This window comes from Oncorhynchus clarkii, chromosome 16 (assembly GCF_045791955.1).
Source record: "Oncorhynchus clarkii lewisi isolate Uvic-CL-2024 chromosome 16, UVic_Ocla_1.0, whole genome shotgun sequence".
Classification (NCBI taxonomy): Eukaryota; Metazoa; Chordata; class Actinopteri; order Salmoniformes; family Salmonidae; genus Oncorhynchus; species Oncorhynchus clarkii.
Window position 1 is genome coordinate 32,685,473 of NC_092162.1, and position 14,972 is coordinate 32,700,444.

Here is a 14,972-nt window from a genome sequence, read left to right on the forward strand (position 1 = left end):
ATTTTTAACGTTTTCTGTTTTAATGCCTACTGAACACGATCCATGTTACTATACTACTTCCATGGATCATACAGTCTGTTATTCAGCAACAATATTATGTTAATGACCATTCATCGCAACTCATGAATACACTTGTTCATCTATTCATTAAATCCTGGATGACTAATCAACGCATGACCCAAAGCCTTCCTGATATCATGCTTCAAACCTTCCGAATATTAACTTTTAAAAGATTTGGACTTTGAATGGAACAGTTGGGGTTATGTCGCAGGTGGGTTTCATACAAAGCCACCAGCCAAGACATAATAGCTCATGCCAACAGCAAAAGCCTGGATTCAAAACTAATTACTCATGGCACATACAATTACTCAACCCTGTGGACTGGGCTTTGATACCAGACCCCAATGCGTTACCACAGGAACACACAAACTGTCTGTTGCAACTGTCCCTGAATCCCCTCTCCAAGGAGAAAGCCCTCCCCTGAATAGTCTGAAAGTACCACTGGGGTGTGAGTAGACACGGCAGGGGCCCTTGTTGCCTGGGGTAACGTTATTGATATCTGTCAGAGAGCTACGGGGGGGGGGTGGTCAAGTTTGGGAATAAATTGGACACTAAAGATATTTTAATTATGTTGTAAAGCTAGCTCTTTTTTGATTTGTGCAGAATGTCTTAAGTCACCGACTGTAAAAGTGGTACATTGAAATGTATATTTTATGTTGTTGTTTTTGTTGGGTGGTTGAGCCACACTCTGAAATATGTGTTTACCATCAAAGAGTGGGCCTGCCAATATTTCAAGGTACATTCCAGGACAAGGTAGTTTTGATATTGTTCAAATATCAACGGGGTATTATTTATTTATTTGTTGAAATTCTCAATGAATTGTTGGAAATCAGATTGGTTATGACATTTTCTCAGCAGAAGAATCCTCAAAATCTTGTAACAGGAATTCTCGGAAGAATAGGAAATTCGAATCTACGGATCCAAATATACAGTAGCATATATTTCACATTACGAGAACTTCTTTGCAATTTTGAAAGCTCCACTTGGCTTTTTTAAGAGACATACGATAAAAATAGCATGAACTAACACTGAAGGAGGTCTCTGTCATGTTAAAATAGCCTTATCTCTGTAAAAGGTGGCTCTAGAGAGGTCACACTCAGCACACGGTTATGTAGGGCCTTCCATAGCTCGAAGGGAGTGCAGCAGGCCTTAGATTCCTCATGGAACCATGGGCTGTGATGTAATAATTTGGGACTGGGAGTGCAGGCTAGGGTGGCTATAGGGGCGGGGCTAATGAGTACATATGTTCGAACTCTAATGAACATCATCCATGTGGCGTGTGACTGAAGCCAACTATGCATGGTCCATTGCAGACCTGGGTTGAAATCATACTTTAGCTGGGCTTGACTGGGCTTGCCTGTTGCAATTGAACCAATAGAAACGTCCCAAAAGTGCAGGCAGGCTAAAGCAAGAATCTGAAAGATTTCAAACAGTATGTGAAACCAGTTTGGATATGTCCTAACTAACATCCATCATGCCTGTGGTGTGTGCCTGAAGCCAACCTTGGTATATTGACGCAATTGGACAAATTGAAAAGTAATGAGATGACATGACATGAGGTAACATGATATGAGATGAGATTTACAATGGTTGCTCATGAGAATCAGTATGAAAATGTTACAATGTTATGTTGCACAATGTTGATATTCTTAGGACCCAGAGTTTTTCCTTGTCAAGTCACATGGCCTTAAGTCTTGAGTATTAATCACTCTATTCATATTCAAATCTAGAGGATATGTTTGCATTTTCTCATCTTTTGATATGATATGTCCAACAAATGCCTGTCATTTGAGTCCTTGTCGTGTCTCCTGCCCTGCAAATGTCATTCCATTATGAGGTCAGTGCACACACCTCTCTCTCCCTGGCCTTTCAGAGGCTAGCCACACACATGCACGCACAGACACGCATGTGCACACATGCACACGTACATGTCACAAGGTGGATAAGTGACAGGTTCTAGGTCTAGGATTGAGCAGGCAGCGTGAAGCAGAGGCAGAACACAAAAGACCGTTTTCAACATTTATTTTGTAAGACATGGTTTTCAATCAGTCTCAGCACATTCTTAGTTCGGGCACATTGTAAATTTGGTTTCACAATTCAGTTAGAATGTTTATTTCGGCAATTCATTTTCTCGATACCTTTACTTTAAAAACCATGCTACTTAAAACCAGACACATACAAACAAAACAAAACAACAGGGGGCACAGGAAGCGACACAACTAATCTATTTGGGACATGCCCCCAATGTCGAAGTCTCCATTAACAGGAGACGAGCAACATTTTTAATGGACACTGGTTTCTTAGTTACCTTTATGACAGAGGCATGGTGGATCTTTGTTGCTGAAAGCTAATGGCTGAAAAGTTTGGTGAGAGCAACAATTCCTCAACCTTGTGAATATTGAACCAAACAGTTGAGACATATTTACTGGTCCCTGTTTCATTGTGCCTCAGGTCCATTCGGAAGAGACTGGACAGAGCAGGAGTAAAATGCGGAGCAGAGCGGATCGGGCAGCTGCCGGTTTTCCCCCACCCCCTAAAACAGGAAAACAATTTTTCCCATTTCCATTTTTTTAATTTTTGTGGAATCGATTCCACCTTAATACCTTTAGTGGGTGGCCCACATAATTTTAGATACATTTCCAATCTACATGTTTTTTATTAATAAATGTTCATCCTTTCTGAAATCTTTCCTCCTTGTGTTTCAGGGTTACTGTGGTTTTTAACTGGTCACTAGCACTCAATCATTTTACAGTTGAGTCCTGGTGCTCCAAACCACCACCAGGTGGCGTAGTCAGGTTTTTATGACATACACACACCCTGTACACACACACACACACACACACACACACACACACTTCACCATTCACCAAAACCCCTCAACAGCCATGCTAATGATCCCCCACTGGCGAATCAATCATTACACACATCTGCGCCATGAGCAATACCCACAGTTCATAGCCAAAAATAACACGGATAATGTCTTCACAATGTCCTGCCGATGACGCACTGTTAAAAAGTCATCCAGATTACCTTAAATGTCTTTGAAAAGTCAGGTTTCGCCAGGTATTTTTAGCATTGACATTAATGATTGGTTAAAGGGGATATTGAAGTGGGGGTGGCTAGGGATTCGAAAGACAGTGGTTGTGTCCTAAATGCCACCCTATTCCTAATCCCTATGGGCTCTGGTCAAACGTAGTGCACTATTTAGGGAATAGGGTGCCATTTAGGATGCATGCAGTGAATCAGGGATAGTGAGTTTGCTACGCTTTAGCAATGTCTCTATGATAAGGTAATCAGTGTGTGTCGGAGGGGTGGGAGGACAGTGCTGACAGTCTGGGTTAGTTGACAACATCCGTGGTTTGGTGGCTGTCCCTCGTCCCCCTCGCCCTGTCCCTAATCGGGTGACAAATTCTCGACTCATTCTCGTTCTGTCACACAGATATGATGTAGATAGATATAATTCAAGTGTTGGAGCGGGTGGATGGTTAGTGTCGTTGTAATAGTCATCATCATCAATGATTCGTTATCAATGTTCACTATCATCTCTCATAGCTATAGTGCCTTCAGAAAGTATTCACACCCCTTGACTTTTTTTGTGTGTTACAGGCTGAATTTAAAATTGATAACATTTGTCACTGGCCTACACACAATACCCCATAATGTCAAAATGGAATTATGTTTTTAGAATTGTTTTACAAATTCACTAAAAATGAAAATCTGAAATGTCTTCAGTCAATGAGTGCTCAACCCCATTGTTATGGCAAAACTAACTAATTTCAGGAGAAATAAGTCACATAATAAGTTGCATGAACTCACTCTGTGTGCAATAATAGTATATAACATGATTTTTTTAATGACTACCTCATCTCTGTAGCCCACACACACAATTATTTGTAAGGTCCCTCAGTCAAGCAGTGAATTCCAAAAACAGATTAAACTAAAAAGACCAGGAAGGTTTTCCAAAGCCTCACAAAACAGGGCACCTATTGGTAGATTGGTAAAAAACAACAACATTGAATATCCCTTTGAATATGGTGAAGTTGTTCATTACACTTTGGATGGTGTATAAATACACCCAGTCACTACAAAGATACAGGCGTCCTTCCTAACTCAGCTGCCAGAGAGGAAGGAAATTGCGCAGGGATTTCACCATAAGGACAACAACATTGAAGTTACTCTACAATACTAACCTAATTGACAGAGTGAAAACAAGGAAGCCTGCACAGAATAAAAATATTCAAAAACATGCATCCTGTTTGCAAAAAGGCACAACTGCAAAAAATGTGGCAAAGTAATTCCCTTCATGTCCTTAATACAAAGTGTTATGTTTGGGGCAATCCAACACAACACATCACTGAGTACGATTCTTCATATTTTTAAGCATGGTGGAGGCTGTATCATATTATGGGCATGCTTGTCATCGGCAAGGACTAGGGAGTTTTTTAGGATAAAAATATACAGAACACAGGCAAAATCCTAGAGGAAAACCTGGTTCAGTCTGCTTTCCAAAAGACACTGGGAGACAAAGTCACCTTTCAGCAGGACAATAACATGAAGGCCAAATATACACTGGAGTTGCTTACCAAGATGACATTGAATGTTCCTGAGTGGCCTAGTTACAGTTTTGACTTAGAGAAAAGCTATGGCAAGACTTGAAAATGGCTATCTAGCAATGATCAATAACCAACTTGACAGAGCTTGACAAATTTTGAAAATGTGCAAATATTGTACAATCCAGGTGTGCAAAGCTCTTAGGAATTTACCCAGAAAGACTCACAGCTGTAATCGCTGCCAAAGGTAACATGTATTAACTTACGGTGTTGAATACTTATCTAATCAAGATACAGTTGAAGTCGGAAGTTTACATACATTTAGGTTGGAGTCATTAAAACTAGTTTTTCAACCACTCAAACAAACTATAGTTTTCGCAAGTCGGTTAGAACATCTACTTTGTGCATAACAAAATCCCTGAGCTGACAATGGTCGTTCTGCCCCTGAACAAGGCAGTTCACTTCTTGACGCACCCATCCCTTTAGCGGGATAACAGTCATTTTAACAACAATTGTTTACAGACAGATAATTTCACTTATAATTCACTGTATCACAATTCCAGTGGGTCAGAAGTTTACATACAGCTTGGAAAACTGCAGAAAATGATGTCATGGCTTTAGAAGCTTCTGATAGGCTAATTGACATAATTTGAGTCTGTGTACCTGTGGATGTATTTCAAGGCCTACCTTCAAACTTGACTTGCTTGACATCATGGGAAAATCAAAAGAAAATCAGCCAACACTGAAAAAAAAAAAAAAAAAAAAAAAATAGTGTATGTAAACTTCCGACCCACTGGGAATGTGATGAAAGAAATAAAGGCTGAAAGAAATAATTCTTTCTACTATTATTCTGACATTTCACATTCTTAAAATAAAGTGGTGATCCTAATTGACCTAAGACAGGGAATTTTTACTAGGATTGAATGTCAGGAATTGTGAAAAACTGAGTTTAAATGTATTTAGCTGAGGTGTATGTATATTCCAACTTCAACTGTATATTAGTGTTTTATTTTTCATACATTCTTTTAATTTATTTTTTACAGATGTTAGAATTGTTCTTCCACTTTGACTTGCAGAGTATTTTGTGTAGATAATTGGAAAAAAAGAAAAATCCATTTTAATCTCACTTTGTAACACAACTAATTGTGGAAAACGTTAAGGGGTTTAAATACTTTCTGACAGTACTGTAATATATTAACATGACTGTGATTTGCACTGTAAAATACAACCTGTAACATATTGACGTTTTTGTCTAAGCGCTTACGACGACAACTGAGTCTGTCTACTGTAGGTGACATTTATACATTTTTGTAAGTTTGTGGGTGTGTGTGCGTTTGCATGCATGTGTGCGTGCGTGCGTGTTTTTGAGTGCATATTAATGCCTGCCCGCATGTGACGTGCATTTAGGTGTCTAGAGGCTAGAGGCTTGTTCCAAACAACCCTACACACACCCAAGAGGACACTCACACACTACCCCAGTGAGAAAAGAGACCAAGGGCAAATGATGAGCGATTAGCCCAATTACTCCCTCCTCCCACTGCCTTGGATGTGGGGCACACAGGTTGGAGATGGAGGGGGACTAATTGACATTTCACCAGCCACTTGGCACAAGGAGCTATCATCCCAAATTTACTTAAGTCTCAGGGCATCTGGTTATAAAGAACTTTTCAGGAGTTTGAAATGGTTTTACACTTTCCTTAAAACCATTTATCATATTGGACTATCGAATGTAGCACCTGGCAAATGAAAATGGCTGAAGTCTCTCTCTCTCTCTGTCCCAGGGCAAGTCTGCCCTCAGAACAGAGTTGATTCGGTAAACATTAGGTGTGATCATTTGCAATAAACATTAATATGTATGTGATAATAATAATATATTATGAATCAACATGAACGTTAATCTCAGTGATTCATCAAAATTGGAAACAATGATGTGTCGACTTTCAAATGGTAATTACCATGGGAATCATTTCAGGATATAATCCGGATTTATCTAATCATGTGTTTCATTTTCCTTTCAAAATTACTACAGCTTTTGAACATACAGTTCTGAACCTGAAGAACTAAAATCATGCCCAACAGCTCAATGGGGCGGCAGGTAGCCTAGTGGTTAGAGCGTTGGGCCAGTAACCGAAAGGATGCTGGATCAAATCCCAGAGCTGACAAGGTAAAAAATCCCTGAGCTGACAATGGTCGTTCTGCCCCTGAACAAGGCAGTTAACTTCTTGACGCACCCATCCCTTTAGCGGGATCATTTTCATCAACACCCACTGAATACTAAAAATATTAAATTTTAATGAAATCACAAGTGCAATATAGCAAAACACAGCTTAGCTTGTTGTTAATCCACCTGGCGTGTCAGATTTCAATACAGCTTTTCAGGGAAAGCATGTAAGAACATCTCTCTCAGTAGACAAAATAATAGCAGCCAAGTAGATTGGTCACGAAAGTCAGAAAAGCAATAGATTAAATCGCTTACCTTTGATGATCTTCAAATGTTTGCACTCACGAGACTCCCAGTTACACATTAAATGTTCCTTTTGTTCCATAAAGATTATTTTTATATCCAAAATACCTCCATTTGTTTGGCGCGTTCTGTTCAGAAATCCACACGCTCGAGCGGTCACGACATCGCAGACGAAAATTCCACATAGTATCCGTAATGTCCACAGAAACATGTCAAAGTTTTTTATAATCAATCCTCAGGTTGTTTTTAAAATATATAATCGATAATATATCAACCGGGACTGTCGGTTTTCAATAGGAGAGGGAGAGACAATGGCTGCCCCACTCTGTTGCACAAGCAAAACTCTGCGAACACCCAGCTATCCACTGACGCGATGTTATCTTTCTCGCTCATTTTTCAAAATAAAAGCTTGAAACTATGTCTAAAGACTGTTGACACCTTGAGGAAGCCATAGGAAAAGGAATCTGGTTGATATCCCTTTAAATGGAGGCAAGGCATCAAATGGAACAGAGAGCTTTCAGGAAAAACAGCACTTCCTGGTTTGATTTTCCTCAGGTTTTCGACTGCAATATCAGTTCTGTTATATTCACAGACAATATTTTGACAGTTTTGGAAACTTTAGAGTGTTTTCTATCCTAATCTGACAATGATATGCATATTCTAGTTTCTGGGCCTGAGAAATAGGCTGTTTCAAATGGGTACATTTTTTTTGCCAAAAACTAAAATCCTGCCCCCTACACTCAATAAGTTTACAATGATGGTAGGCCGTCATTGTAAATAAGAATTTGTTCTTAACTGACTTGCCTAGAAAAATAAAGGTTACATTTAAAAAATATATTTAAAAAATGGATGCCGTGCGCAAAGCACCCACCGGACCGAGGCCAAGTAACCTCTGTTGTTCACTGGAAAACGGAGGATGTGAGAAAGGGAACAGCTCGAAATCCAGGGGCATGTCAGACATACAGTAGGCATAACCTTGGGAGCAAAAGCTGCATTCGGATGTAATAACATCCCTTTGGAGTCTCCAAACAGGAAGGGTGCGCTGATAGCAAGTGGAGATCCTCAACATGCTTGGCCAAAGCCATGAGCAGGGCAGTCTTGTAGGAAAGGACCTTCAGGTCCACAAACTGCAATGGTTCAAACGGAGGGTTCACACAGAGCGTCTAGAACCAAAGCCAGGTCGGTGCCATAGGCTTAGATCCGACGCACTGCTTTCAGGAACCGTTTTTCACAATTCCTGACATTTAATAGTAACATAAATTCCCTGTCTTAGGTAAGTTAGGATCACCACTTTATTTTGAGAATGTGAAATGTCAGAATAATAGTAGAGAGAATGATTTATCTCAGCTTTTATTTCTTTCATCCCATTCCCAGTAGGTCAGAAGTGACATAAACTCAATTAGTATTTGGTGGCATTGTCTTTAAATTGTTAAACTTGGGTCAAAGAAATTCCGAAACCCACCACACCTTCTCCGCTATGCAATCTGGTTTCAGAGGTGGTCATGGGTGCACCTCAGCCACGCTCAAGGTCCTAAACGATATCTTAATCGCCATCGATAAGAAACAATACTGTGCAGCCGTATTCATTGACCTTGCCAAGGCTTTAGACTCTGTCAATCACCACATCCTCCTCGGCAGACTCGATAGCCTTGGTTTCTCAAATGATTGCCTCGCCTGGTTCACCAACTACTTATCTGGTAGAGTTCAGTGTGTCAAATCGGAGGGCCCGTTGTCCGAGCCTCTGGCAGTCTCTATGGGGGCGCCACAGGGTTCAATTCTCGGGCCGACTCTCTTCTCTGTACACATCAATGATGTCGCTCTTACTGCTGGTGAGTCTCTGATCCACCTCTACACAGACGACACCATTCTGTATACTTCTGGCCCTTTTTTGGACACTTTGTTAACAAACCCCCAGTAGAGCTTCAATGCCATGCAACTCTCCTTCCGTGGCCTCCAACTGCTCTTAAATACAAGTAAAACTAAATGCATGCTATTCAACCGATCGCTGCCTGCACCTGCCCGCCTGTCTCGCACCACTACTCTGGACGGTTCTGACTTAGAATATGTGGAAAACTACAAATACCTAGGTGTCTGGTTAGACTGTAAACTCTCCTTCCAGACTCACACCAAACATCTCCAATCCAAAGTTAAATCTAGAATTGGCTTCCTATTTTGCAAACAAAGCATCCTTCACTCATGCTGCCAAACATACCCTTGTAAAACTGACCATCCTTACCAATCCTCAACTTCGGGCAATGTCATTTACAAATTAGCCTCCAAAACCCTACTCAATAAATTGGATGCAGTCTATCACAGTGCCAGCCGTTTTGTCCCCAAAGCCCCATATACTACCTACCACTGCAACCTGTACACTCTCGTTGGCTGGCCCTCGCTTCATACTCGTCGCCAAACCCACTGGCTCCAGGTCATCTACAAGACCCTGCTTGGTAAAGTCCCCCCTTATCTCAGCTCGCTGGTCACCATAGCAGCACCCACCTGTAGCATGCGCTCCAGCAGGTATATCTCTCTGGTCACCCCCAAAACCAATTCCTCCTTTGGCCGCCTCTCCTTCCAGTTCTCTGCTGCCAATGACTGGAACGAACTACAAAAACCTCTAAAACTGGAAACACTTATCTCCCTCACTAGCTTTAAGTACCAGCTGTCAGAGCAGCTCACAGATTACTGCACCTGTACATAGCCCATCTATAATTTAGCCCAAACAACTACCTCTTCCCCTACTGTATTTATTTATTTATTTGTTTATTTATTTATTTTGCTCCTTTGCACCCCATTATTTATATTTCTACTTTGCACATTATTCCACTGCAAATCTACCATTCCAGTGTTTTTACTTGCTATATTGTATTTACTTTGCCACCATGGCCTTTTTTTGCCTTTACCTCCCTTATCTCACCTCATTTGCTCACATTGTATATAGACTTGTTTTTCTACTGTCTGTTTGTTTTACTCCATGTGTAACTCTGTGTTGTTGTATTGTCACGAATATTACCGAAGGTGACTCCCCTTCTTGTTCGGGTGACGCTCGGCGGTCGTCGCCGGTCTACTAGCTGCCACCGATCCTTTGTTCTGTGTTCGTTTGGTTTTGTCTAATTGGTTTCACCTGTTTCTTGTTTGGTTATTAAGGTGGGGTTATATAAGTTCGTTCAGCCCGCTTCTGTTTGTGCGGGCTTTTTCGTATGTATGTGTTCGAGTGGTTTGTGTTTGCATTTCGGGTTTCTCGCTGTCCTTTATTTTTTCACATTATTGTTTTCTATTTTGTTCCTATGATTTATTCTGGACATTAAAGCGTGTTTTTCCCGCATCCTTTTGCTCTCTGCGCCTGACTCCACACCTATACACTCATTGAGCGTTACTGTTATGGTGAGTGAATGAGGACCCAAAAGCGAACTAACTTAAACAGAGCTTCTTTAATAACCAAACATAGGTAGGCTCAGATAGACCGGCAGATTCCGACAGGACAGGACAAGGTTACAGCAAACATGACGATAGTCTGGCTCAGGCATGAAACACAACAAACAAGAATCCGACAAGGACAGGAACAGAAACAGAGAGAGATATAGGGACCTAATCAGAGGGAAAAAGGGAACAGGTGGGAAACGGGGTGAATGGGTAGTTAGAGGAGACAAGGAACAGCTGGGGGAAAGCGGGGGAGAAAAGGTAACCTAACAACGACCAGCAGAGGGAGACAGGGTGAAGGGAAAGGACAGAGACAAGACACAACATGACAGTACATGACAGTACCCCCCCACTCACCGAGCGCCTCCTGGCGCACTCGAGGAGGAAACCTGGCGGCAACGGAGGAAATCCTCGATCAGCGCACGGTCCAGCACGTCCCGAGAGGGAACCCAACTCCTCTCCTCAGGACCGTACCCCTCCCAATCTACGAGGTACTGGTGACCACGGCCCCGAGGACGCATGTCCAAAATTCTACGGACCCTGTAGATGGGTGCGCCCTCGACAAGGATGGGGGGGGGGGGGGGGGGGAAGACGAGCGGGGGCGCGAAGGACGGGCTTGATGCAGGAGACATGGAAGACCGGGTGGACGCGACGAAGGTATCGCGGAAGAAGAAGTCGAACTGCGACAGGATTAATGACCCGAGAAATACGGAACGGACCAATGAACCGCGGGGTCAACTTGCGAGAAGCCGTCTTAAGGGGAAGGTTCTGAGTGGAGAGCCAAACTCTCTGACCGCGACAATATCTAGGACTCTTAGTTCTACGCTTATTAGCAGCCCTCACAGTCTGCGTCCTATAACGGCAAAGTGCAGACCTGACCCTCTTCCAGGTGCGCTCGCAACGTTGGACAAAAGCCTGAGCGGAGGGGACGCTGGACTCGGCGAACTGAGATGAGAACAGCGGAGGCTGGTACCCGAGGCTACTCTGAAAAGGAGATAGCCCGGTCGCAGACGAAGGAAGCGAGTTGTGGGCGTATTCTGCCCAGGGGAGCTGTTCTGACCAAGACGCAGGGTTACGAAAAGAAAGACTGCGTAAGATGCGACCAATAGTCTGATTGGCCCGTTCTGCTTGACCGTTAGACTGGGGGTGAAAGCCGGAAGAGAGACTGACGGAAGCCCCAATCAAACGGCAAAACTCCCTCCAAAATTGAGACGTGAATTGCGGACCTCTGTCCGAAACGACGTCTGACGGAAGGCCATGAATTCTGAAAACATTCTCGATGATGATTTGTGCCGTCTCTTTAGCAGAAGGAAGCTTAGCAAGGGGAATGAAATGAGCCGCCTTAGAGAACCTATCGACAACCGTAAGAATAACAGTCTTCCCCGCTGACGAAGGCAGTCCGGTGACAAAATCTAAGGCGATGTGAGACCACGGTCGAGAGGGAATAGGAAGCGGCCTGAGACGGCCGGCAGGAGGAGAGTTACCGGACTTAGTCTGCGCGCAGACCGAACAAGCAGCCACGAAACGACGCGTGTCATGCTCCCGGGTGGGCCACCAAAAACGCTGGCGAATGGAAGCAAGCGTACCCCGAACGCCAGGGTGGCCGGCTAACTTGGCAGAGTGAGCCCACTGAAGAACGGCCAGACGAGTAGGAACGGGAACGAAAAGAAGGTTCCTAGGACAAGCGCGCGGCGACGGAGTGTGAGTGAGCGCTTGTTTTACCTGCCTCTCAATTCCCCAGACAGTCAACCCGACAACACGCCCCTCAGGGAGAATCCCCTCGGGGTCAGTGGAGGCTACTGAAGAACTGAAGAGACGAGACAAAGCATCAGGCTTGGTGTTCTTAGAGCCCGGACGATAAGAAATCACGAACTCGAAACAAGCGAAAAACAGCGCCCAACGCGCCTGACGCGCATTAAGTCGTTTGGCAGAACGGATGTACTCAAGGTTCCTATGGTCAGTCCAAACGACAAAAGGAACGGTCGCCCCCTCCAACCACTGTCGCCATTCGCCTAGGGCTAACCGGATGGCGAGCAGTTCGCGGTTACCCACATCATAGTTACGTTCCGACGGCGACAGGCGATGAGAAAAATACGCGCATGGGTGGACCTTGTCGTCCGAGAGGGAGCGCTGAGAAAGGATGGCTCCCACGCCCACCTCTGACGCGTCAACCTCGACAACGAACTGTCTAGAGACGTCAGGTGTAACAAGGATAGGAGCGAATGTAAAACGATTCTTGAGGAGATCAAAAGCTCCCTGGGCGGAAACGGACCACTTAAAGCACGTCTTGACAGAAGTAAGGGCTGTGAGAGGAGCTGCCACCTGACCGAAATTACGGATGAAACGACGATAGAAGTTCGCGAAGCCGAGAAAGCGCTGCAGCTCGACGCGTGACTTAGGGACGGGCCAATCAATGACAGCTTGGACCTTAGCGGGATCCATCTTAATGCCTTCAGCGGAAATAACAGAACCGAGAAATGTGACGGAGGAGGCATGAAAAGTGCACTTCTCAGCCTTCACAAAAAGACAATTCTCTAAAAGGCGCTGGAGGACACGTCGAACGTGCTGAACATGAATCTGGAGTGACGGTGAAAAAATCAGGATATCGTCAAGGTAAACGAAAACAAAGATGTTCAGCATGTCTCTCAGGACATCATTGACTAATGCCTGAAAGACAGCTGGAGCGTTAGCGAGGCCGAAAGGAAGAACCCGGTATTCAAAGTGCCCTAACGGAGTGTTAAACGCCGTCTTCCACTCGTCCCCCTCCCTGATGCGCACGAGATGGTAAGCGTTACGAAGGTCCAACTTAGTGAAAAACCTGGCTCCTTGCAGGATCTCGAAGGCTGAAGACATAAGAGGAAGCGGATAACGATTCTTCACTGTTATGTCATTCAGCCCTCGATAATCTATGCAGGGGCGCAGAGACCCGTCCTTCTTCTTGACAAAAAAAAACCCCGCTCCGGCGGGAGAGGAGGAGGGGACTATGGTACCGGCGTCAAGAGCTACAGACAAATAATCTTCGAGAGCCTTACGTTCGGGAGCCGACAGAGAGTATAGTCTACCCCGGGGGGGGGTGGTTCCCGGAAGGAGATCAATACTACAATCATACGACCGGTGTGGAGGAAGAGAGGTGGCCCTGGACCGACTGAACACCGTGCGCAGATCGTGATATTCCTCCGGCACCCCTGTCAAATCACCAGGCTCCTCCTGTGAAGAAGAGACAGAGGAAACAGGAGGGATAGCAGACATTAAACATTTCACATGACAAGAGACGTTCCAGGAGAGGATAGAATTACTAGACCAATTAATGGAAGGATTATGACAAACTAGCCAGGGATGGCCCAAAACAACAGGTGTAAAAGGTGAACGAAAAATTAAAAAAGAAATGGTTTCACTATGATTACCAGAAACAGTGAGGGTTAAAGGTAGCGTCTCACGCTGAATCCTGGGGAGAGGACTACCATCCAGGGCGAACAAGGCCGTGGGCTCCTTTAACTGTCTGAGAGGAATGTCATGTTCCCGAGCCCAGGTCTCGTCCATAAAACAGCCCTCCGCCCCAGAGTCTATTAAGGCACTGCAGGAAGTTGACGAACCGGTCCAGCGTAGATGGACCGACAAGGTAGTGCAGGATCTTGAAGGAGAGACAGGAGTAGTAGCGCTCACCAGTAGCCCTCCGCTTACTGACGAGCTCTGGCCTTTTACTGGACATGAAGTGACAAAATGACCAGCGGAACCGCAATAGAGACAGAGGCGGTTGGTGATTCTCCGTTCCCTCTCCTTAGTCGAGATGCGGATACCTCCCAGCTGCATGGGCTCAGCACCCGAGCCGGCAGAGGAAGATGGTAGTGATGCGGAGAGGGAGGCGACGGAGAGCGCGAGCTCCTTTCCACGAGCTCGGTGACGAAGATCAACCCGTCGCTCAATGCGAATAGCGAGTTCAATCAAGGAATCCACGCTGGAAGGAACCTCCCGGGAGAGAATCTCATCCTTTACCTCTGCGCGGAAACCCTCCAGAAGACGAGCGAGCAAGGCCGGCTCGTTCCAGCCACTGGAGACAGCAAGAGTGCGAAACTCAATAGAGTAGTCTGTTATGGATCGATTGCCTTGACATAGGGAAGACAGGGCCCTGGAAGCCTCCTCCCCAAAAACAGATCGATCAAAAACCCGTATCATCTCCTCCTTAAAGTCTTGATACTGGTTAGTACACTCAGCCCTTGCCTCCCAGATTGCCGTGCCCCACTCACGAGCCCGTCCAATAAGGAGAGATATGACGTAGGCGACACGAGCAGTGCTCCTGGAGTAAGTGTTGGGCTGGAGAGAAAACACAATATCACACTGGGTGAGGAACGAGCGGCATTCAGTGGGCTCCCCAGAGTAACACGGCGGGTTATTGATTCTGGGCTCCGGAGATTCGAAAGCCCTGGAAGTGGCCGGTGGATCGAGGCGGAGATGGTGAACCTGTTCTGTGAGGTTGGAGACTT